We start from the raw sequence: 22355 nt of genomic DNA, 5'->3' as shown, positions 1-22355 counted from the left end.
TGCTGCTTCTCGAGGCACGAGTATCAACCCTGTGGATGTTCAAGAGTGCGGTGGAAGAGGCATGTGTTAGAATGCTCGTTTATGGAGGCACGGTTGTGAAGTCTCAGGAGTGACTCGGGCGTGGCAGTGGGGCCATGTAAGAGTCACGATGCATGTTATTACGTTAGGCACGTGACGCACGTGAGTGCAGTTACAGAAGGTAGAATTGGTCAATCCACAACAGGCACGTACGTGTGCTTTGCAAAGTCATGGGTGTTCAGTCTCTGGATGCACAAAAGTGTGCCGGCAGAGGCATGGCTCCGACTACCCGGTTATATAACCACGTTTTTGAATTGACGTGGGCGTGGCATGACAGGCCGCGTAGGAGTCATGGCAAGTGTCACGCGAGGCACGTGGATGTAGGCACGTGAGGCACGGCATTGAAGGGACAGGAGGCACGGATGCAGGTACAGGAGGCACGGTTGCCTCTAGAAAGTCACGCGTGATCTGGCATCACGGGCATGGAGTGGTGTGGGGCTTCGAGGGGCATGAGTGGCCCTCAACCCTCTGGATGCATGGTGGTGTGGTAGGAGAGGCACAATTGTGTATGAGTGAGGACTCTAATGGCGTGAGTGGGTGGCACCGCATGCATTTGTTTGAATACTTATTTAGAGAGTTACGTCTGTACTCACGCCAGATGCATGCTATAGGTTGGTCGTATTCGGCAGCACACGGTTGCAGAGAGGAGGAATGTTTGCGAAACATCAAAGTCACCTGGCGGTCATGCGTGAGGAGTATGTAGAGTTACTGCACATCGACGTGACGCACGTATGTATAGGGACGGACTTGGGGCACTCGCTTGTGTTCGAATTCTTGGTTAATGAAGAATCAAGGAACTACATCAATAAAAAGAGTCTGCTGCTTCATTATCACAGTATGATGTGCGGTTAAACCATTTTCTGATGTTTTGACGGAGTTAGGCTTGTTCGGTTATCAACAACTTTTTATTCCTTTTCCTTGATGTCGTCGTAGATCTTTCTAATCTCATCGCCCATTTTGCTGGGATCGATTGTATTCTAATCGCTAAATAGTAGCCTGCACAGTTGTTGTGCTTTCCATTGTTCCGTGCCATCCTATAAAAAGTTCAGTGAAAAATAAGGAGAAAAAACACATCAGAATAAGTCATGCAGTTGTATGATATCTTGCAGGTTTATAGCGAGTTTTAAGCGAAAACTTACATCAAAATTATCTATCGCTTCGACGAAGTGGTTGCCATCAAATAGGTGCGCGGACCTTAGAACAACAAACGGGGTTTCACCTTTGTTCACCTTTGGAACGTTCTTTAAAAATTGAACTTCCCATTTAGTCTTTTCCTTTTCGAATTTTTCACTGAGTAATATTTCGTATACTTCCTTGAACCTGGGCACCCGGGAATTGCATTTTGTTTTTGTTTTAGATAGACATGTACTATAATTTATAAAACTGAAAGACGTTGTTATTTACAAATCTTACCAGTTTGTCTTTATGGTTGTGGTATTTGTTATGCTCCTTTACTTTGCATGCTTCGTTGATTTCCATGTAAAAAATTGCTTACTTAGTTTTCCATCATGCGCGTGGTCAGCACATTGTTTTTTCAGGTTTTCTTGCCTCTTCAATTCTTCCAGAGACGTTTCTTCAGGCTCAATGATTTGTAGCTTCCTTCTATATCTGTCAAGCACTAATAGTGTGTATCGGTCTTCCTTTTCAAATGGCACGAATACCTACGGTACAAAAGTTTTATTGTTAGAGGAGAGTTTAGAATATAGTATTTTGTTTGAAATGCTTATTTTTATTTTGTAAGATGATAGTTTTATTGGTATAGGAGAGTTTAGAATATAGTTTTAACGCTATTACCATTTTTGCTGTTTTGAGCTTGTCTAATTGAAATTTCTTAAGGAACAAAGAACCAAGGCATCCTTCTCTCGTTTGAAATCTTCTTTGAAGTCTGTCATGGATTTTCTTTTATCCTTTAAACCCAGAATATTCTGCAGGCAACAAATAAAAAACCATTAAAACAAATTAGAAAGAATAGATCGGTACCAAGAGATTAAAAAATTGTTGCAAAAAGACGAGTTTGTATGATCGTTGTGGTTTTTTTTTGTTTTGAAATTTACCTCTGCAAAGCTTGGGCCTAATAATAGTCTATGTCTTTTGTATTTAGTTTGCTTGCTTCCCTCCCATGCTTCTGCTAACTCATCGAGCACCTTCTATTCCATTCCTTTACGTTTTTTCTTGTTTGCAGGCCCAAAAATTTCCTTTAGGTTTGATCCAGTGAGAGTTGCGTTGTTCCCCTGTGGTTGTTCTCTCGAGAATACTACTTCTCTGCTTACAGGTAAAACAGTAGAAGAAAATTTTGTTTAGAATGTCACTTACAAGCAAGCTGATAAACAGGAATTCAAGGTTCTTTCTAGTTTCTGTCTTATTTGTGTGATTGCCACATAACTTTAACTAATTTCAGTTGGAAAAGGAACCAAGTTACCTTTTGAATTTGTCCTGCCATGTGTCACTCATGACTATATCATAGAGGTCATTTGCCTTACGCACGTGTTTGAACCGATGCCGGTGTTGCGGGTATTTGTTGGTGCTCATTGATTGATCCTGGTTTTTCTCGTCTCGCTCTGTCAAAACAGATAAAAGTTATGGATGTTGCTTCTAAATGATATATTTGAAGCTCCTGTCATGTTGACTGATGGTAAAAATGAAAATAGTTATATTACCTTTCATAGGCAAAAAAAGGTTTGTAGTCTCTGGTTTGAGAACTTTGATTTTTTTCAGGAAGTTGATGGTGCTTTATTTGGTTGGTTTTACCGAATATGAGTGTGTATACGTACTATGGTTTCCATTCGACATCCACCTTGTTGTGCTGTAGGCATGTCAAAATGCATGGTTTATAGTTACGTGTTGTCCACCATTCTGAATAAACTAATTGCAGTAATAAAGAAATCAAGTAATTTGACGTGTATGTACCGGTAACTTACATGAAAATCCTCTCTGTCCTTGAGTAGTTCTTTCCCATTCCAGTGTTTCGCAAATTGGTCCATGAAGTGTCCGCATTGTGTTCCTTCTAGCTTTGGTGTGCAGATCCTGTGAGGCCTTTCTGCTATCCTTGCCCAGTCTGGTTCGTTCTTGTCTTTTAGTTGGTGGTACTTGTTCATCAGGACCGACATCCTTGTCATCTGTGATTGCATTTTTGTTTTGTTGTTTGGTTGCAGCATTGATAAAAGTAAGACTATCATACTATTGCGAGGAAAAGAATAAATCAATGTACAAAAAGTACGTACCAGTTCTGCTCGACGCACATGGTGTTTACTCCAAGACAAATCGGCTTAGTTTACATAGTTCAGTGAGTCAAGGATGTCGATGCTATCTCTGTACTTGTTCATTACATATAGCGTGTAGTGGTTGTCCGTGTGATGAGGTATCATGATCTACGTTGAGAGAGGAGATCGTTGTTGATGTAAAAATTCAATTTCATTTAATTGTTGAAGCTCAAGGAGAGTAAGTCGTGTGTTCAGTAATAATTCCGAACTTACCATCTTCGAGTGCAGGATGTTCTTACCTCGCACGAGTTGTTCAAATGCCTGTAGTGCATCATATTCGTTGAATTCTAATAGCTCTCCTTTTTTATAATTGAGACCTAGCACCATCTTCAAGAAAGAGAGTGTGTGTTATTAGTTAAATATTCTACCATAGTAATGATGGAGGTGTTTTCATGGGTGAGGTATGTATACATTTGCGAATTTTGTAGGGAGTACAGTTGCGACGTCTGGGTTGAACTGTTTCTGTTCTGTCCATTCGTCCAGTAACGCATTTAGCATGGAGCCCTCCATTTGTGCGTTTCCTTTCCCTGCTTGTTCCATGAACGATTTTCCTGAAATGTAGCCTTCGCTCTTTGAGGTTTTATATAGTTGTTCTCTGCAAGCAATGAGGGTTTAGAATTAGGTGAGTGAATGGCTAGTTAGATGTTAGAGAATGTGCAGCTTTGTGTAATCGTTTCCATGGAACAAGGAGAATCTGCTTACTGTTCGCATTCTTTCTGTCCTTGTCGGCTCATCAGATATCTATAGAGTTGCATGGCCTTTTCTTTGTAAATGAAATCTCCTGGGACAAGTGCTGGAGCGTTGACTTTCTCAATTTCCTTGCTTGCTCTCTTGAATGGCCTCTTAGTTGAGGTTATGTTTGCTGAGCTGATATCATGTGATTGAATCGTCGAGGGTTTTGGCGAACTTGTCTGCACTCTTGCAAGATGCCTTCCCCTTTTCTTGTCGTGATCGAACTGTGCCTGCTCGTTAAGCTGCCCACGTGTTGGTGTGTCCTTTTGTGTGTTGTTGTTTTTGATGCTCGCTTTTATTGAGAATTCAACATCGTGTTTCCTCTTTTGAAGTATCTTTTCTAAGAAAATCTTTCCTTTCTCCTTCTTTTCTTCTTGTGCATTTTCTGCCTCTGGTGATGTTCCTGATATGCGATCTTCGCCAACAGGGTTCATGTTCTGTTTGGAAAGCTGTTATTGGCGAGTTGGTACACTCTTTGCCATGTTATCCACTTCTAAAGGAGAGAGTGTTATGCCTTCGTTGTTTTTATCTGGGGGTGGTCTTTCTGGTTGTATCGGCGGATCTTTCCGTTCGTCTTCCTTTTGTAAATCAGTGTCTCGCTGCGCGTGTTGTTCCCTCTGTAAACCAGCATCTGCCTGGGCTTGATCTTCCGTGAGTGCTTCTTCAGACACCTTGGTGGTATCCGTGCCGTTCACATGATATTCTTTTTTCTCCTCATCGCTGCTTGTGTCATTAATGTCAATAACTTTTATCTCTTGAGCGCTCGTCCCAATGTGCTCGGGAGTTGGAGGAATCTCCTGTTGAATTATGTCACAATGTATTCATTCCATTTCATTGTCTTCCATATCGACCTTAGATTTCAGCATATCTGTTCAAATAAAAAATAAAAGCTTATTGGTGTGTCTTTGAAAATTAGATAAGTAGATTTTTACTTTGTTTTCTTCAGTAAGACAAACCTGCAGTGTAGTTGATTAATGACAGTGCGGCCGTATCTCTGTATTGGCTGAATATTTGATAGAGAATTTTTTTCTCAACTCTGGGACTTGTTCCTCTGTTAGTAACACTGTTTCTCCATCGTTGGTGTAGTGCTTTGCGTTCATGAACATATAGAATGCACAGTCGAGTCTGCAGGTAGAAGGATCATTGATTATTGTAGCTGTCCAAAGATGGTATGGCAGTTTAGGTGAAGTTTTCCTAATGTCCTATGCTTTTTATGGACTGCATTAATAATTGTTACAGTGAGTAAGGAAAAGGAGAAAGGTTTGTAGTGCTTACGTTTTCCCTGAAGTGGCACCTTCATTTTGACCTTTTTCAAATGGTCAATATTACTTGGAGACAGTTGGAGCAATGGGCTTATTTGCTCCCATATCCTCTTTACTTGTCTTGTTACTGTGTTGAAGTAGTCCGTTGTGCCTGAATATTCATCTTGTAAAGAGTCAAGGAGTTCAAATCGCTCTTTTTCATGTTAATTGTAACAACAAAGTAGTGGCCCATAGGTTTTTCTTTTTTTTTTGCACGTGCCCGCCAATGCAAACTCGTAGAAAGAACTACAAGAATGCAAAATAAATAAATACGGGATCATTTTTGGATCTAGTCATGATTTGTTGATCGTTAGACGTAATTGTAGTGACGAGATTGTATCTCTTATCTATAACATGAGATGTGCTTACCATGTCGAAATCTTGTAGTTGCTCTCCTTCTTCCAGATCAAGGAATCTTTTAAGCCTTTTAGGAATTGTCTTGTCTCTGACGCGTGCTTCGTCTATATTTTTGAACTCCAATGGATCTTCATGGTTGGCCATGCGTATTGATGCCTGGTTGTTTTGTCACATGCGCGTAGAAGAAATTTGTAAATTCAATTGTACAGAGAGGTTGATTGATCGATAGAGTGATATTCATTGTTGAAACTTGAGCTCTACTTACGGTGTTGTATGTTGATAGAATCTTTCTCTTTGTGCCCCTGAGTTGCTTTTTCAACATCTGTAGCATGACTGCCATGGTTTCGGTGCCCACTGGCTTTCCATTGTCGAAGCTTTGTGCCATGTGGCTGACTGTTACTGTTGTCGTCTCTGTATTTATTAAGATCTCGTGCCTGCAACATATATATTTACAGGTATACATTTAAAATGTTTAAGGGAGGAAAGCATTGGAAGAAAATAATTCTTTGGTGGTAAGATGAACTTACCCTTTGTCCTTATTCGCTGTCATGACGTTGTTGTACAGGTGTTCGATCCCTTCATGTTTTGTCCCTTCTTCGATGGCCAAGTTTTGTATGATCAGCGGTTCACGTTCTGTTTGAGTGATGTCTTGGGTTACCGCCATGTTTGTGGCGGCAACATCTTTTACAGCACAATGTTCCTTGTCTGATGGTGCGGCCTTTTTCTTGTTGCTGTCTGATTCTCTTCTGGAATGTTTGTTGCATGGTTTTCCAATGCACTGTGGCCCTTTGCTTCTTTGCTTGTGTGTGCGTGTGTGTCCTATTGAGGTTTGTGCGTTATCATGCAAAAGCGTGGTTAAAAAATAAATAAATATGCTCGTTATTTTCACTGTAGTTTATTGTCCATTCCCTAAGAAAAATACTCAAATGTTTAGTGTGTCTTTTGAACTTTTTTTTATTGTAGCTTCACCTTTTTAGTCGTTTCCGCCCGTGCTGCCTCTTCGACCTTTTCTTCGGTGAGTTGAGCTTTTTGGACCTCCTCTATATCTTTTTTGTTTTGTTCATCCGTGGTGTTGTCGTTTTTGTCTTGTGGCTGTTGAGACATAGAGGTAGGTATATGAGATTGCATTTGTGTCTTTGTTCGCTCAAATTTCTAATTTCCTTAAAAGCAGGTTATCGCTATTCACCTTTTTGATCCCTTGCGTCGACGTTGCCATCTCTGTTATTTCTTGCCCGGACAGCGAAGGTTTTTTGGCTTGGTCTACGGCGGTTAGGCTGTCTGTTGTTGGAAGAACAACTTTTGCTTGTTCCATTCCGCTGTGTTGTTGTGTTTGTTTGCCTTGAATGTTGGTGCTCTCTCCCGTTTCTTGCATCTGTCAAAACGCAAAAAGTAATTAAAATGTGTTTGTGTTTGTTTCTGGTGGATGCATTTTTTATATGCTATAGAAAGAGGTTTTGTAGCTTGACCTCTACGTTCAATCTATCCGGTGCCGTGCCTGTCAGTTCTTCTCTGTCTTGGGTAGTTTTTGTACATTGTCGAGCGGTAGCAACACTTTCTATCGCTTCTTTAGCCACATCTTCTTCTTCATTTGTTTCTTTTTTCTGTTCGATCAAAAAATGTAAATAAAGTTTGGACTTCATCTGTGCATGTATAACTTTTTTTATTTTAATGTTGTAGGAGCAGGTGTGTGTGGCTTTACCTCGTTGGTCTTTGATGTGTGCTGGTTACCATTTTAGTAAGCATTTGCCCTTATTTTTTGGTTTGTTCTGTCTGTACTCCTTGTTGTTCTTTGGCATGACCGTCCTCGTTTGTTTCCTGCGTTTCATGAAATAGGAAAAGGATGATTCATTGCTTGTAATTCTTGTAGTACCGTGATAGGTCGTACAGGGCAGTACATTTCTTATAGATTTTGGAAAAATGGTTCTTGTTGAATTTTATGTTTGCGCTGGTGGTTGGGATATCCGTTTGTGCGTCCACTTTTTCTTTGCTTTGTATGCTAGCCTTGGGTGTGTCACCAGGTGGAGTGTCTGAGGATTTCTCCCCTGTATTGGTCATCTGAAATGCTCTTGTGCTGAAAAGCTCTTCTATATGAATTTTCTGTTTTGCATGGGCATCCTCTTCTATTTGTTGTGCCTGTAATACCTGGTAGTTGAAACAATATGAGTTGATGGTATTTGGGCAAAGTGGGTTTTGAAGTTTTACCTCTTCTTTGTTGTTTTCTTCTTGTTTTTCTGCCGTGCTGTTAACGGTCGATGCTAGATCAGCCCGTGGCTCGTTTGCGGGAGCGTCGATATGATACTTATCTGGCTGATTGTATATTTTGTTGCAGATTTGTCAGTTAACTCAAGAGAATTTTTGCTTTAGAGAGAAGAGAGTGATTTTTTATACTCACATCTTTGCTGCCTCCGATCCTATTCGTCTCTTGTACTGCTCCTGTTGACGCTCTTGAGGGAGCATTATTTGTTGTTGGGTTGCTTGTTCTATTGCTTCCATCATCTTGCCCGGTGTTCTTGACGACATGCTGCTGTTGGCCTTTATGTTTTGGTGGCGTTCTGTTGCCGTGTACCTGACAGAATTGAAGGTAGATTTTGTAAGTTCAAGTTTGAAAGAATCGCTTTCGAGTCACTTTTTTCATTTACCTGTTTCTCACCTTGATTCTCTGCTTCTGCAGCTACTTCTCTTCCTTGTTCTTGCTGTCCTTCAGCACTTGATGTGTTGGTTGATACGTCCTCCTTGTTTTGCTCCTTTTGCACCTTGTTATGTTCTTCTGTCTCCCTCTGGCTAATTCTTGAGTTCTGTGTTCTTGATTTTGTTATTCTTTTCTTCCTTTCATGTTTGTTTTGATGGTCCTGTCCTTCCTTCTTTATTTTTCTCCTCCCTCCAGGTTCTGGTGCGGCTACGACTTCTTTTGTGTGGTTGCCATCTACAAGTGCAGGTGTGTCTACTATGTCTGTTCGATCCTGCAGCTTCAGCGTCGTCTGTTCTTGAAAGCTCACTCTGCGAACAATGTCCTGGAATTCTCTAAGTTGTTCGAGAGAATAAATCATGGCCGTTGTTTGTTGCACCACTGTGTTCCTCATTCTTTCATCTAATTCCTTCTCTTGTTCGCTGCATTGGTGTCCAGCCCTTGTCGTTATTCCGGGTATCTGTTTTGTTTCGTCGAGTACTTGTTTCAACATTTCTTCCATCCTTCCGAATATTTCATATGATCCTGTGCTGGTGCCTGTGACTGGTTCCTTGCTTCCACTTGTGCTGACATGTGGTTTGTCCTGTCGCTTGGTTGGAGGTGGCAGTAGTTTGGTCGTTTGCTGGTGCTTCTGTTGTTGTGCTGGTATCATCTGTTTTGAATACGAAGGTGTTGCTGTGTTGGCATAGAATATCCTTTCTGCTGTTCCTTTCCATGTCTGCATTGTTTCGGCGGGATGGAATTGGTTAGACTGGAAACCGTTTTTATAGGGGATAATGCATGTATATTCAATAGGGCTATACTTGTATCTTGCGAAATTGATAGTCATCTGGTCATGCTTTTCCGTATGTTTTCATGTCTGCTCTAGCTATTTTCCTTAGGTCACTCTCTTTTAGGTGGTTTCCTCACGGTAACGATGTCTAGTCCATTGTCTTGGCAATCATGCGCATTTTTGTTGTGTCGGTCGGAAGCAGCAGGCAGTCGAGGTACATTATTACTGGTCCCTGTGCCAAACCATTGAGATGCTTTTTATTCTTTTCTTCCTGAGGCAACAACTTGTGCTTCTGCCATATCTTGGCTCCTTCCCTAATACTTTCGACGATTACCTGGCAGAAATCCATCTTTGCCATTTCTGTATAGTCCAAGTCCTTGAACATAATGGCTTGTTTGCTGAAGGTAGGGGAGGTTGTTCCACAGACAATGTTGTGGAAAAAAATAAGGATTTTTTTAACTGATTTCCTGTTTGATTGTTTGTCTTCTTGTTTTAGCAATTTTTCTAGTTCTTTAAACAGATCGTCGTGATGGAAATCCATTTTCTTGAGGCCAAGTTCTCTGACCAGTTCGCTCATTGTTTCGGTGGAAATCTTTGGCCTTGGTGATGTCCTTCCCGTACCGTTTGGGTATCCAAACACCTTGTGGATGCCTTCCTTTGTTATTATGATTTCTTTCTGCTGATTAGCTTCACCAAACATTATTTTCATGGTTCCTGTGTCCAGTTTGTCGTAGATGTGTGCTGCAAGCGGTTTGCAGATGGAGCGCTTTATTTGGCATCCCTCTATGCTTCCAAACCCGGCATTCCTAACATCTTGCCAGTGACATTCCTCAAGTAATTTCCATGCTCTATTCACATTATCAAATGCTACTCCTGCCTTGATCTCGCATTTGTCCTTATTTGTTGTTGCCTCTTGTTCATCATCCGTTGGTGCTGCCAATTCTTTTCCGCTTGTATTTCTTCTCTTTGTGTGCTTCTGTCTTGTTTCTACCTGTTGAGAAAAAGAGGGTTTTGTTATAGAGGATGGTTTGGTTTTCATGGGTGAAAAGCGGTAGCAAAAATCTGTGGAGAAAATGGTTTTTACATCATCGTTGCTGTCCCCTACGACGTCACCGTTGTCCCCTGTGGCGCCATCGCCCTCTGTACGAATGACATCATCATCGTGTTTTGTGACATCATCGTCGGCGGCAACATCATGCTTTGACTCTTTGCTGGCATTATCCTTTTCTTCTTCCAACCGTTGTCTTTTATTCTTCTTCTTGTCTTTATTTACATCATTGTCGACGCGTGGAACTGCTGGCGGGAGTATCATTAGAGGACTTGGCCGCTGCTGCTTCAAGGTAGCACCGTTGCTGATGAGTTGAGTTTTGTCCTTTCTCTTTTGTCTTTTTGCTATAGGAGGAATGACAGTCTTGGTTTCTGATTGCTTCTCTTTTCTGCTGCTAGTCACTTGCTTTTTCTTGCCCTCCCTGCTGGAAGCTAGTGCTGGCACTTTCTCGGGTTCTTCGCTGTCCATGTTCTGCTTCGTTCTTTTTTCTGACGGGTCAGGAGAGATCATTGGTTTTTCTGGATATGAACTATTAAGTTCAGACAAAATCGTTTCAATATCTGCTTCTCCGTCACCTGCACGATGATTATGTAACAAAAGGATTACGAAGTAACGTCGAAATAAATGGGATATAGTTTTAAAACTATGTCTTCCACGGCTGCACAAAAAGAATCTGAAGCTTAATCTACGTAGATTCATAAGATAGCCCTTTTCTTTCCCTTCCTGACCTAAAAAGGCGATCAATCCATTGTTTTCTTGTTATATCAAGTCTTGCCACTAACCCGCAGGTACCTTTTATAGTACCTTGCTGCATGGCAGGCTGTTCCGCAGGTACTCTTTTTTCCTTATTACTAGTCCTTGCTGCATAAAAATGCCCAGGCGTTAGCAGTAGTAGAAGCATAATTGAATTTCACAGCAAAAAGGGGAGATACATCTCGTGAACAAAAAACGACATTGTTGGAGAGGCACAGGTTGGTTCACGCTATAAGCACACAGCTAGATCAATTATTGGAGCACGGATGTTAATACAAGAGAGGCACGTAATTTGAAACAGATACAATCAATGGATATATAGAATCTCCTGTGAATACCAGGTTTTGAATTTAAGGATGCTCTCATGGTTTGAATCTAGAGCGGTGACCTAGATAGTTCTGGCATGCACAGTATGCTTTAGGCAAATTTGTTGCGAGCAGATTTCTGTGACGGGTAAGGGTAGCATCCTATTGCACGCATGCTTACCTTATTTCAATTTTGCTAGAAAAGTCTAGACAGACTTTTTGGAAACACGGTTTTGTGTGGCGGTTAGGGTTCATGTCCGTCAAAAAGGGGGGAAATCGCTTCTATCGACCTGTGGTAATGGAATGTAATGGATTAATATTTTTTTACCTTCCATTGCTTGTGAGCGATTCGTCGCATCCATTGGCTTGTTTTTTTCCTTCCTCTCTGTTGGTACTTCCGCCGCGAGCACACATCGTTGCCGTCAGTCGCCGCCGCCGCCGGGAGAGGTTTTTGATGTTTTTGCGGGCACCGACTGACTGCCTGTACCTCGAAGTGGATGGCGGCTGGTGGGTGAGGCGAACGCGATTTGGATTTCTGGTTTGTCTACTGGATTGGACAATGGGGGCAGAAGGAGAGACGAGGGTGTTCAAGAGAGGGGAACTGTTGAAGTGTTCGAGATTTTCGGTGCGAAAGCAAAAGCAAGAAAGTAGTGGAGGGAGAGAGGGAAATGGTCGAACCGTCTCGAATCTTCGACCGTCCGTCTGGACATCAAGATTGGTGTAACTTTCTGTGGGATTTGATGTGCTTGCTTTTTTTCCTTGCTTGCTGAACTGCCAGAGCGTTTTTATTTTAGTGTGGTGACATCCACGGTGGCATGGTTTGGTGTTACGCAGAGTCACATTCATGTCTGTGAGTGTTACAGACGTTTTCTATGACGTTTCATGGTGAGGTGCGTGGAAATGAGGCCACTAGCTCTCACCCCCCTATGGAAAAAAGCGAATCGTCTCGAATCTTAGACCGTCCGTTTGGACATCAAGAGCGGTGCAACTTTCTTTGTACTTCGATGAGCTTGTTTTTTGCTTGCCTTCTTAAGTCTTAGTCTGTGGGATGTTAGCATTTCTTAATTTTAGTTTTGTTGTGTGATGCACAGGGGCATGGTTTGGCGTTACTCAGAGTCACGTTTGATGGTTCTTTCTGTTCCAAGTGATTCTGGTCGCCAGTTCAATTGGAGAGGCATGGACATGAACTCAAGAAGGTGTTTAAAAGTTTACTTTGCGAGTTGCTGGTTCGATAGTCCAGGTGTTTAAAAGCGTAAGCTCCTTGTTTTTAAAATCTACGGCTTCGTGCTGAGTTGTGTGGTGCTTCTTTTATTAGAAGCACGGGCGTGATGTGAATACAGCCAAGGTTCTAAACCAGGCAGCGACATGACTTTTACACTAGGGATGGCGTGGATGTTCGTGGCAGTGTTAATGGTCACAGGCATGGGCGTGAAGCGCTAAAAGGCATGGCTGGTGTATAATATACAGTCACGCTCCCGTGTGTTTGTGTTCCGGATAATTCCGTCGAGTCGATCAGACGGAGAGGCACGGGCGTTGAGTCCACAAAGGCACCGTCAGTGTTCGTTCCTTGGTTGTTAGGCGCACAGACGCGTGGATGTAGAAGGCACGTTTTTTAAGCAAAGAACGCACATCAGGATGCCACATTTTTCAAGCAAAACATGGACCTGAAGTTTGTATTGCCACGTTTTTGTAGTATGTATCGTCATGAACGAGTCACCTGGGGTAAGATTTTGATATAAATATCATTTCAAAACAAAAAATGTCAGTGGATAATGGTATGAATTCGACAGTAAGTTCTGTGGAATACAGACAGACGTACATAGTAAGTAAACTGTGTTTGAGATGTTTTCTGCTGAATATGTAGGGACCATTAGAGAGAAATTGAGTGGTTGTGGTGTGGACGAACGCACGGGGAGACGAAATGATAGTACTAGTGTTTCCCAGGCGTACAGAATTCGAGGTATTTAAGAGATATTGGGAGAATTCGAGGCGCCGGTTACTCCGTTTAACCATCTGACTTGTGTGTGTATGTTACAAAAAGCTACCTACTCATCAAACACCCCACGTCCACAATTCTCCAGAGACAGGCACCTCTTTCTTGCTAGTATCTCCTTGCTTTCGCCATGGCCGGTAAGAGGGGTTTTGGGTGTTCAAGGAACCAGGCAGCGAGGACAAAAGCCGCGGAAAGAAGGGAGAGGTGCTGCCGCTACGTATCTTGCCCCGTTGCCCAGGTCTCGAACGATCTCTCGCGTCGATGCGATTCCTCCCACAAGCGCATTCACGATGGAGACGATCTCAGCAAGATGGCAGTACAGAATTCCTTAGCCAGCGACGACTTGCTCGATGAGCTAATTAAGCAGCAGCAGTTCATCGCTCGCTTGGAGAAGTTGCTGCAGGAGAGCAATGCCTCTGTGGAGAAGTCCACTGGTCTTATAGTTCGATCTGTGTGTGAGAATGAGAAGCTTCTCAACGAGCTCGACCAGAAGGAACGGGAGGCCGCCCGCTTGAAGAATCTGTATGAGGAGAGCCTTGCGTTGGTGCAGAAGCTGTCGGGCGAAGTGATGCAGCTTATGGATGAGAAGGCTGAGGTCCTCATCAAGTACAAGAGCCTGGTAGAGGATTCCTTTGCTGCTGTGGAGGAAAGTTATGAGGTGACGAAGAAGGAGATTGAAGATGTGCTTGCCCACCAGCCGATCAAGAACGTTGCTTGAATGTAGGCAGAGAGCTTGTAGCGTGTTTTTCCTTTGCGTTGGGGCTTGTGGGCTTTTGTACTGCCATGAATCTGTAAGGCATTTATGTGTTGCATTGTCGTCGTGTTGTTACGTTTGTTGGTACATGTAGATGAGTAGCCTAAGGTCACGCATGTAGCGTGTTAGCAGTAAGAGCACGGTTGAGCTTCCACCATAGGCACTTCCTTCCCCCGCGGGGAGCACATTTTGCCAAACCATGCATAGTTTTGCTTCTAATGATTCCGCTTACTCGTTCACTTGGATAAGCACGGGCGTCGAGTCTATTGAGTCACGTTTTTCCATTAGGTTGAGCCACGTTAGGCATGCAGTCGCGTTGATGTAGAAGTCGCATTTTTCAAGCAAATAACGCTTGTCACGGTGCCAAAACATGAAGGTGAAAGCATGGCCGATTCGAGAGACACGAATATGAAAAACACGGACCTGAAGTCCATGTAGGGTCATGATTGTACTCTTAAACTCGTGGACTTTTGTGGCTCTCTGTGTTGCAATATTTTGGGTCAGAAAGGCACGAGCGTGAAGTTGACAAAGGCATGGTGTGGAATTACAAAGAAACACGGTTCTGTGAGGCACAGTGAGTCAAGAGGCATAGGCATGGTGTGGTATTATGTAGAGTCACGCTCGTCTGTGTTTGATTTCAGAATAATTCCGTTGACTCGATCAGATGGAGAGGCACGGGTGTTCATCGCAGAAAGGCACAATTTGGTTTTAAGTTATGGTCAACACCCGTTGTTTACTCTGTGATGCACGGAATAGCCTACCCGAGAGACGCTGGTGTGGTATATTCTGTGCACGGTCATGGATCCTAGGAAGGCATGGCATGGTATCCTGTATTTGTGTTCGAAATGATTCCGTTGAGACGTTCAGAAGAAGAGGCACGGACATGAATGCCATGAGGGCATGTTTGGGTCTGTCGGAGCGTCGCATTTCGTACGTTTATTATGGAAACAAAGCGGAATGGGTTTAGATGTTAACGCTAAAATTTTACTCTGCGAGTTGCTGGTTCGACAGTCGAGGTGTTTAAAAGCGTAAGCTCCTTGGTTTTAAAATCTACGGCTTCATGCTGAGTTGCGTGGCGCTTTTTTTAGAAGCGACATGTCGTGCCTTTTTGCTTCCACGAGAGGCACTTCGTTCGCCCGCTAGGAGCATGTTTTTGCGAATCGTGCGTAGTTTTGGTGCAAATGATTCCGCTTACTCGTTCACTTGGATACGCACGGTCGTGGAGTCTATGGAGGCACGTTTCTCCATTAGGCTGAGTCACGTTAGGCTGCCAGTCGCGTCGATGTAGACGTCACGATTTTCAAGCAAAGAATGCATGTCACGATGCCAAAACATGAAGGTGAAAGCGTGGCCGATTCTAGAGACATGAATATGAAAAGCACGGATCTTAAGTCCATGTAGTCTCGGTTCTGTAGTAAGCAGGATCATGATTTGTACTCTTAAACTCGTGGACTTTCGTGGTTCTCTGTGTTGCAATATTTCGGGTCAGAGGCACGGGCGTGAATCCCAGAAAGGCATGGTGTGGAATTACAAAGAATCACGGTTCGGTGTTAAGTTGCGCCATGACTTGTGTACTCAGAACAGGGTGTATGTTTCGGGCGACAGGCACGGTTGTGAAACTCACAAAGGCATGGTCCGGTTTTAAATAGAGTCACACTTGCCTGGTTTCTGTTCTGAATTCTTCCGTCGACTCAAACAGAAGAGAGGCACTGCCGGTGAGCCCGCAAAGGCATATCTTTGCATTACATACAATTTACGTTCGTTTCTTTAATTGGGGTAACCCAGCGGGGTGGGTTGAGATGCGAACACTCACTGTTGTTTGTGTGACGCACCGAATGGCCTATGTGAGAAACGTTGTTTTTAAAATGTTGTTTCCTATCCTCGAAAAAAAATGTTATTTCCTTGTTTTTAAAAGTACAGCCACGCTCCTTTCTTGATGTTTCATATATTTCTCGATACAGGCATGGACTCGATCAGATGGAGAGGCACGGGCATGGTGTGGTATTATATAGAGTTGTGACGCCCACACTTGCTGTTGAATCTGTGAGGCACCGAATACCTATGTGAGAGACGATGTTTTTAAAAGCTTGTTTCCTTGTTTCCACAAGCACAGTCACGCTTCTTTATTGATGTTTCTTATATTACTCGATAGAGGTGTGGAATCGATTAGATGGGAGAAGCACGGGCATGGTGTGGTATTGTATAGAGTCACGCTCGTCTGTGTTTGTGTTCAGAATAATTTCGTTGACTCGATCAGATGGAGAGGCGCGGGCGTCAACCCCACAAAGGCACAGGTTGGCATTACCCACAGTCACATTCGTTTCTTTAATTGCGAAAACCCAGCGGAAAGGGCGTCAACCCCACAAAGGCACAGGTTGGCATTACCCACAGTCACAGTTCGACGGGCGTCTCCTCTGGTGGCGCCGCTCTGGCTCATCGTCCGAGGTGATCCTCTGGCTATTTAAGGCGGATAGAAGGAGTCTCGAAACCCTAGCCACATCCTACTCCCTTTGTCCGCCTCCAGGTCTTACATTTCTCTTGATCCTCTCTATCCTTTGACCGTCTCCGCCATGGCTGGGCAGAAGAAGACTTCTTCGGACCACCATGCGCTGTCACGGGAGGATATCTCGGCCGGCGAGGGTTCCTTGTCTGTAAGTTCACCCTGTTTCTGGTTTTCCTTCATTTGTTTTTTCTTTGTTTCTCCTACTTGATTTAGTTTGTGAAACATGAATTACTGTGGTTAGCTGATTCCTAATTTGATGCCGGTGTGTCTTGCTGATACTGATTTACAGTCAGTTGGAGCTACTCTCATTAACCTGGTCAATGGGATGAATGCCTTGGTTTCAATTGCAAAGGTTGACAGAACGTACAAGGAGTTGCTAGAGGTGACCTACGAATGGCAGCAGTTCTACCAGGAAATAAGAGAAGACTTGGAGAAGGCCAATGCTAGGATCGTAGAAATTACGGCTGTGAGGAGTAATCTCCTTGAAAAGCACACTCGGACGTTGGAGGGATTGACGTCAGCTATGAAGCGACTCGAAGAGAATACGAAGGCGCTGAAGGAGGAGATTGATGAACTGCGCCGGGGGAAAACCAACAAGAAGGTAGGTGGTGACTAGATATACATCAGCGTCCCTGTCTGTTGTGTGCGTCTGGTGTTGTTAAGCAGTGGAGTGGAGTTTCTTACCTTGTCTTGTGAAATGTCGCTGTCAGTTACTTTGTTAACAAAATTTATTTTGGTTTTGAGTATCATTATAATTAGGCGCCGTTACTTATGATGCAGGGGAGGTGAAGTCTCTCAACCACTTTTGTGAACCTAGTATTGTAATGACTTGCGTACTGATGTAGGTGTGTACGTTCGTGGCTTTTACGTAGAGTCACGCTCGCCTGTATTCATGGTGTGGTTTTACATAGAGTCACATTCGCCTGTATTTGTGTTCGAAATGATTCTGTTGACTAGTTCAGAAAAATAGGCGCGCAAGCAGGTGAATCCCATGGGGGCATGGTTTCATCTTTCACATAGCCACGTTCTTACGTTTACCATGGAAAGAAAGCAGAATGTGTTTAGATGTTAACGCTAGTTGTTTACTTTGTGAGTGGCCGATTCGAGAGTCGAGTTGTTTGAATGCGTAAGGTCCTTGTTTTTAAAAGCCATGGTTTTGTACTGAGTTGCGGCGCGCTTCTTGTATTAGAAGCACGGGGGTGAAATGAATACAGCCGCGGTTCTGTACCAGGCAGCGACATGAGTTGTGTAGCGCGGGCGTGAAGCGCTAAGAGGCATGGTGCCGTATAATATAGAGTGATGCTCCCCTGTGTTTCTGTTCCGAGTGCTTCCGTCGACCCGATTGGGAGAGGCACGGCCGGTGAGTTCACAGAGGCATAGCTTTTACGTTACGCACAGTCACGTTCGTTTTTTCAACCCAGAGGGATGGGTTGTGACGCCCACACTTGCTGTTGAATCTGTGAGGCACCAGATGCCTATGTGAGAGACGATGTTTTTAAAAGATTGTTTCCTTGTTTCCACAAGCACAGTCACGCTTCTTTATTGATGTTTCTTATATTACTCGATAGAGGTGTGGACTCGATTAGATGGTAGAAGCACAGGCATGGTGTGGTATTGTATAGAGTCACGCTCGTCTGTGTTTGTGTTCGGAATAATTTCGTTGACTCGATCATATGGAAACCCAGCTGAAAGGCACCGTTTGGTCTTACCCACAGTCAGTTCCTTTCTGTAATTGCGGAAACCTAGCGGAAATGGTTCAGATGTGAACACTCACTGTTTACTCGGTGAGGCACGGAATGGCTTGTTCGAGAGAAGCTGTTGTGCTGTATTCTTTGCATGGTGGTGGGTCCCAGGAAGTGACGGCGTGGTATTGTGAAGAGTCCCGTTTTGTTGTTTTCGTGTTCCAAATGATTTCGTTGAACTGTTCGCGACGGCAGGCACATCCGTGCAGCGTGGAGAGGCGTGATGATGATTTACCAAGAGTCACATTCGTGCGTTTATCACGGAAACCCAACGGTTCGACGGGCGTATCTTCGTATTCGGGAGTGAACGCCACGTGGCGCCGCTGCAGAAACCTAATGGTCCGATGGGCGTCTCCTCCGGTGACGCCGCTCTGGCACGTCGCCCGACGCCAGTCTCCGGCTATTTAAGGCGGACGGATGGAGTCTCGGAACCCTAGCCACATTCTACTCCTTCCTTCGTCCGCCGCCAGGCCTTCCTTTCCTCTTGCTCATCACTTTTCATTGACCATCTCCGCCATGGCTGGGCAGAAGAATTACATAGTCCTTCGGCCCGTACAAAGCCGCAAAACCATAAACTTCCTTCATGGCTGCACGCAACACAAAAATAGACAAGCCTACAAACCGTGCAAAGACTACAAGGGTTCTCTGATAAAGTTTACATAGAACCCAAGCTCCTCTTTCAGACAAGCCTACACAAGATGCAAAGAGAATGCAACAACAAGTAACTCCATACACCTGGACAAGTAACATAAGGCCTGATTTCAGCATCCACACCTAAACGGAACCGTCAAATCTAGGTATTCAATACTCCTCGTTCTTAAATGCGGACGCGCATGGCTGCAACTTGATGATAACCTAAGACATGCATGTTTAGAAGCCCTTCTATGCCACTCCAGAACCTTTTGTTGCTTTTCGTAAAATACTCCCGTGAACTCTGCGAGAGGGCAGGAAAACTTAATGGTCATGGTCTCTAGATCCTTTGCACTAAGAACAAAGAACATCGCGAAATCAGCGTAACTCCCGGAGCGAACATAATCTTCCAGTGATAGTGTCTTCAGACAAATGTCGTGATGTTTGAGAAACTGTCGGTACTTATGATGCCATTTCTTTTTTTCACCATCAGAAATCGAAAATCCCTAAAATATAAATGATAGGTTGAAAATACTTAGCGTCTATAAAAAAGTTACAGACCATGAAAAAACCAAATGAAACAATTAGTTCTACCACCTCCGTAACAAGAAGTTAGACATAGACTTGCCTATGTATGGATATATCCAACAATAAATCATGTGTAGATACGGTTGCATCAATTTCAGTCAAAATTAAGAAAAGCATTTTGAAAAAGAACGAGTACTGCAGTATGCACATTTCTGAAGATCATCACCTCGACAAACAAGTTCTCCACTTTTGGAAAGCACTGCAGCAATTCAATGACAATGTCCACCTTATAAACCATGTAGATAAGCAGGGTCTTGACAGACTGACGCATTCTTGTTAGACTGACTGCCCTCAACCCTTGATGAAAAGTAACAGAAGGTGGATCACAAAACAAAGTAGAATAAAGGTTGGATGAAATCAAACTTGTTTCCTCACAAACAAAGTGAAGTTGGAAGTATCGTGAAAACTCAATACCTCAATACACGTGGGATGACATGGATACGGTTTAGACGTAGAGACACCGGTTAAATCCAAGTCCTGACTCTGCATGAAGAATAGAACATAGACCATCAAATTAATAGAACGAACATCAGAACAAGTGCAACTCTGTTCCAGTATGAAGGAAAGGTAGTACCTCAAGACGCGTCGAGGTGGGCACGAACACGAATTCACCCAACGCCTCTAGTTTAGGTGCAGAGACAACAGTTATCGAATAGCCTTCGACCAGACAATCAACAATCAACCGTCGAATCGAAGGGGCATCCTCAATAAATGAGTTTTCCGAATGGACAACGAATGCCAATGCTTACAAGGTTAGACGAGTTTATTGTGATGCGACGACCTCCTCTATTGCAAACAAATAGGAGAGACTCAAGTCCAGGGCAACTAGAGTGGATTATACTTTGCAGCAAGGCATCTGATATATCAACTTCCACAAGCGAGAGTCTTTTGGCCAGTGGTAGCTTAAGCGTCTCAACGTAATTGTCCGGTATTTGGCAAAGAGCAAAGGCAAGAGTGTGGAGAGAGGAAGAAAACCGAAATAAGGACTCCGGTGCCAAGGGCGAAGACGAAGTTCATAGATCCAGTAATGTTACCTCTTGCGTCAGAAACCTTGGGCAGAGGTAGTAGAACTCAAGAACCTGGATATTGTTCAGCTCTGAGGATCGGAGCCAGGCATCAACGGTGGAAGGTCTGCACTGCAGATAGCACGCCGGGATACAGAGGCGGTTAACAGAGCCAGCATGGCCGGACAGAATCGATTCCGGAAGACTGGCAGCATCAGAGACAGTATTTCGACCGGAATAGCATTTGCGAACGCACTCCTTGGCGAAGGCGGACAGATGAGATATGGTCTTGATTTGAACTTTTTCTTGATAGATAAAAAGATGAGAGACAGAGATCTCGCGGCAGTCGAGATTCAGAGGAGCGATGGGCTACAAAGGACGCCAGCGATGTGCAAGGATTCCAGTACGGATGCCATCCTTGATGGGAAGACGAGAGATGATCTCACCTAGCACGCCATCGGCGAGATTGCTGATGCGGTCCACACGACATAGCTCTTCTTCCTCCTCGGATTGAGAGGGAGCACGATCGCCGCTTCCATCCCCTCCGACGACCAGAACACCACCAGAAGGCGGCGTCACCGGAGGCACCGCTCTCGACCTCTTGATCCTACGAGCAGCGCTTTCCATCTCCAGCTCTGTTCCACGGGTGGCGCCGCTCACGACAAGTGCTCACTGAGGTGGATCTGGAGAAATGGATTACAACTTGTTAATCCATGAAACGACTTAAATACCCGCGATGGGGAGCAGAGGGGTCCAGATTAATTACCTCTTTTTTTCTTTTGACGGGAGGGTCGGGGTTAATTAATCCTCGTAACAAGTAAAAGGTAGGTGGCTGCTTTAAACATTAAATAGAGCCACAGCTTACAAGGTACGAGATGCATGGTTGAAGACGCAGACCAGCCACGGGCGTGCCCGTCCGTGTTTTAATTATTTACGGCATACATTCAATAGAAGAATTTGTTTGACGCCGCAAGCATGGTCCTACAGTCATCTTCCCTCTGCGGGTAGCAAAATTTTCCACGGGCACGTTGACAAATGAAGACACAACAAGATTCAAGGTCGTGGCTCTGCTTTGCAGGTGATTCTACTGAAACACTCACGGACAAAACCAATGAAGTGTGGCAGAGGCACGGATTTTCACGTACCGGACACACGGTCCTCCTTTCGGCATTGTAACGCACTGTCCTACATGCCACACAGGCATGTAGAACAGTTCGGGTCTACGTTCGTGTCTCTTTGTGTTCCAAATGATTCCTTTGACTCTATCGCCAGAGGAGACACGGCATGTCAGAACAGAGAGGCATGATTGCATTTTAGGCGGGGTCACAATTATTACAGGCACAGGCATGAAGCGCTCAAAAGCATGGTCGGTGGTATTACATAGAGTCACGCTAACCTTTGTCTTACGCATAGCCACGGGCGTTTGCTCCGTGAGGCACGGAATGGCCTATATGAGAGACATTGTTTTTCAAAAGCTTATTTCCTTGTATTTAAAAGCACGGACGTACAATCCATAGTATGTTATTCGGGTGTGGACGTACAGTCCATAGTATGTTATTCCTTTGACTCTATCACCAGAGGAGGCAAAGTATGTCGGACCAGAGAGGCATGATTAAGTTTTACGCGGGGTAACAATTGTCACGGGCATGGGCATGAAGCGCTCAAAGGCATGGTCGATGGTATTACATAGAGTCAAGCTAACCTTTGTCTTACGCACAGCCACGGGCATTTACTCTATGAGGAACGAAATGCCCTATATGAGAGACGTTGTTTTTTAAAAGCTTATTTCCTTGTATTTAAAACCACGGACGTACAGTCCATGGTATGTTATTCGGGTGTGGACGTATAG

The sequence above is a fragment of the Triticum aestivum genome, chromosome 7B, assembly GCF_018294505.1.
Source record: "Triticum aestivum cultivar Chinese Spring chromosome 7B, IWGSC CS RefSeq v2.1, whole genome shotgun sequence".
Lineage (NCBI taxonomy): Eukaryota > Viridiplantae > Streptophyta > Magnoliopsida > Poales > Poaceae > Triticum > Triticum aestivum.
This window is presented reverse-complemented; position numbering follows the sequence as displayed.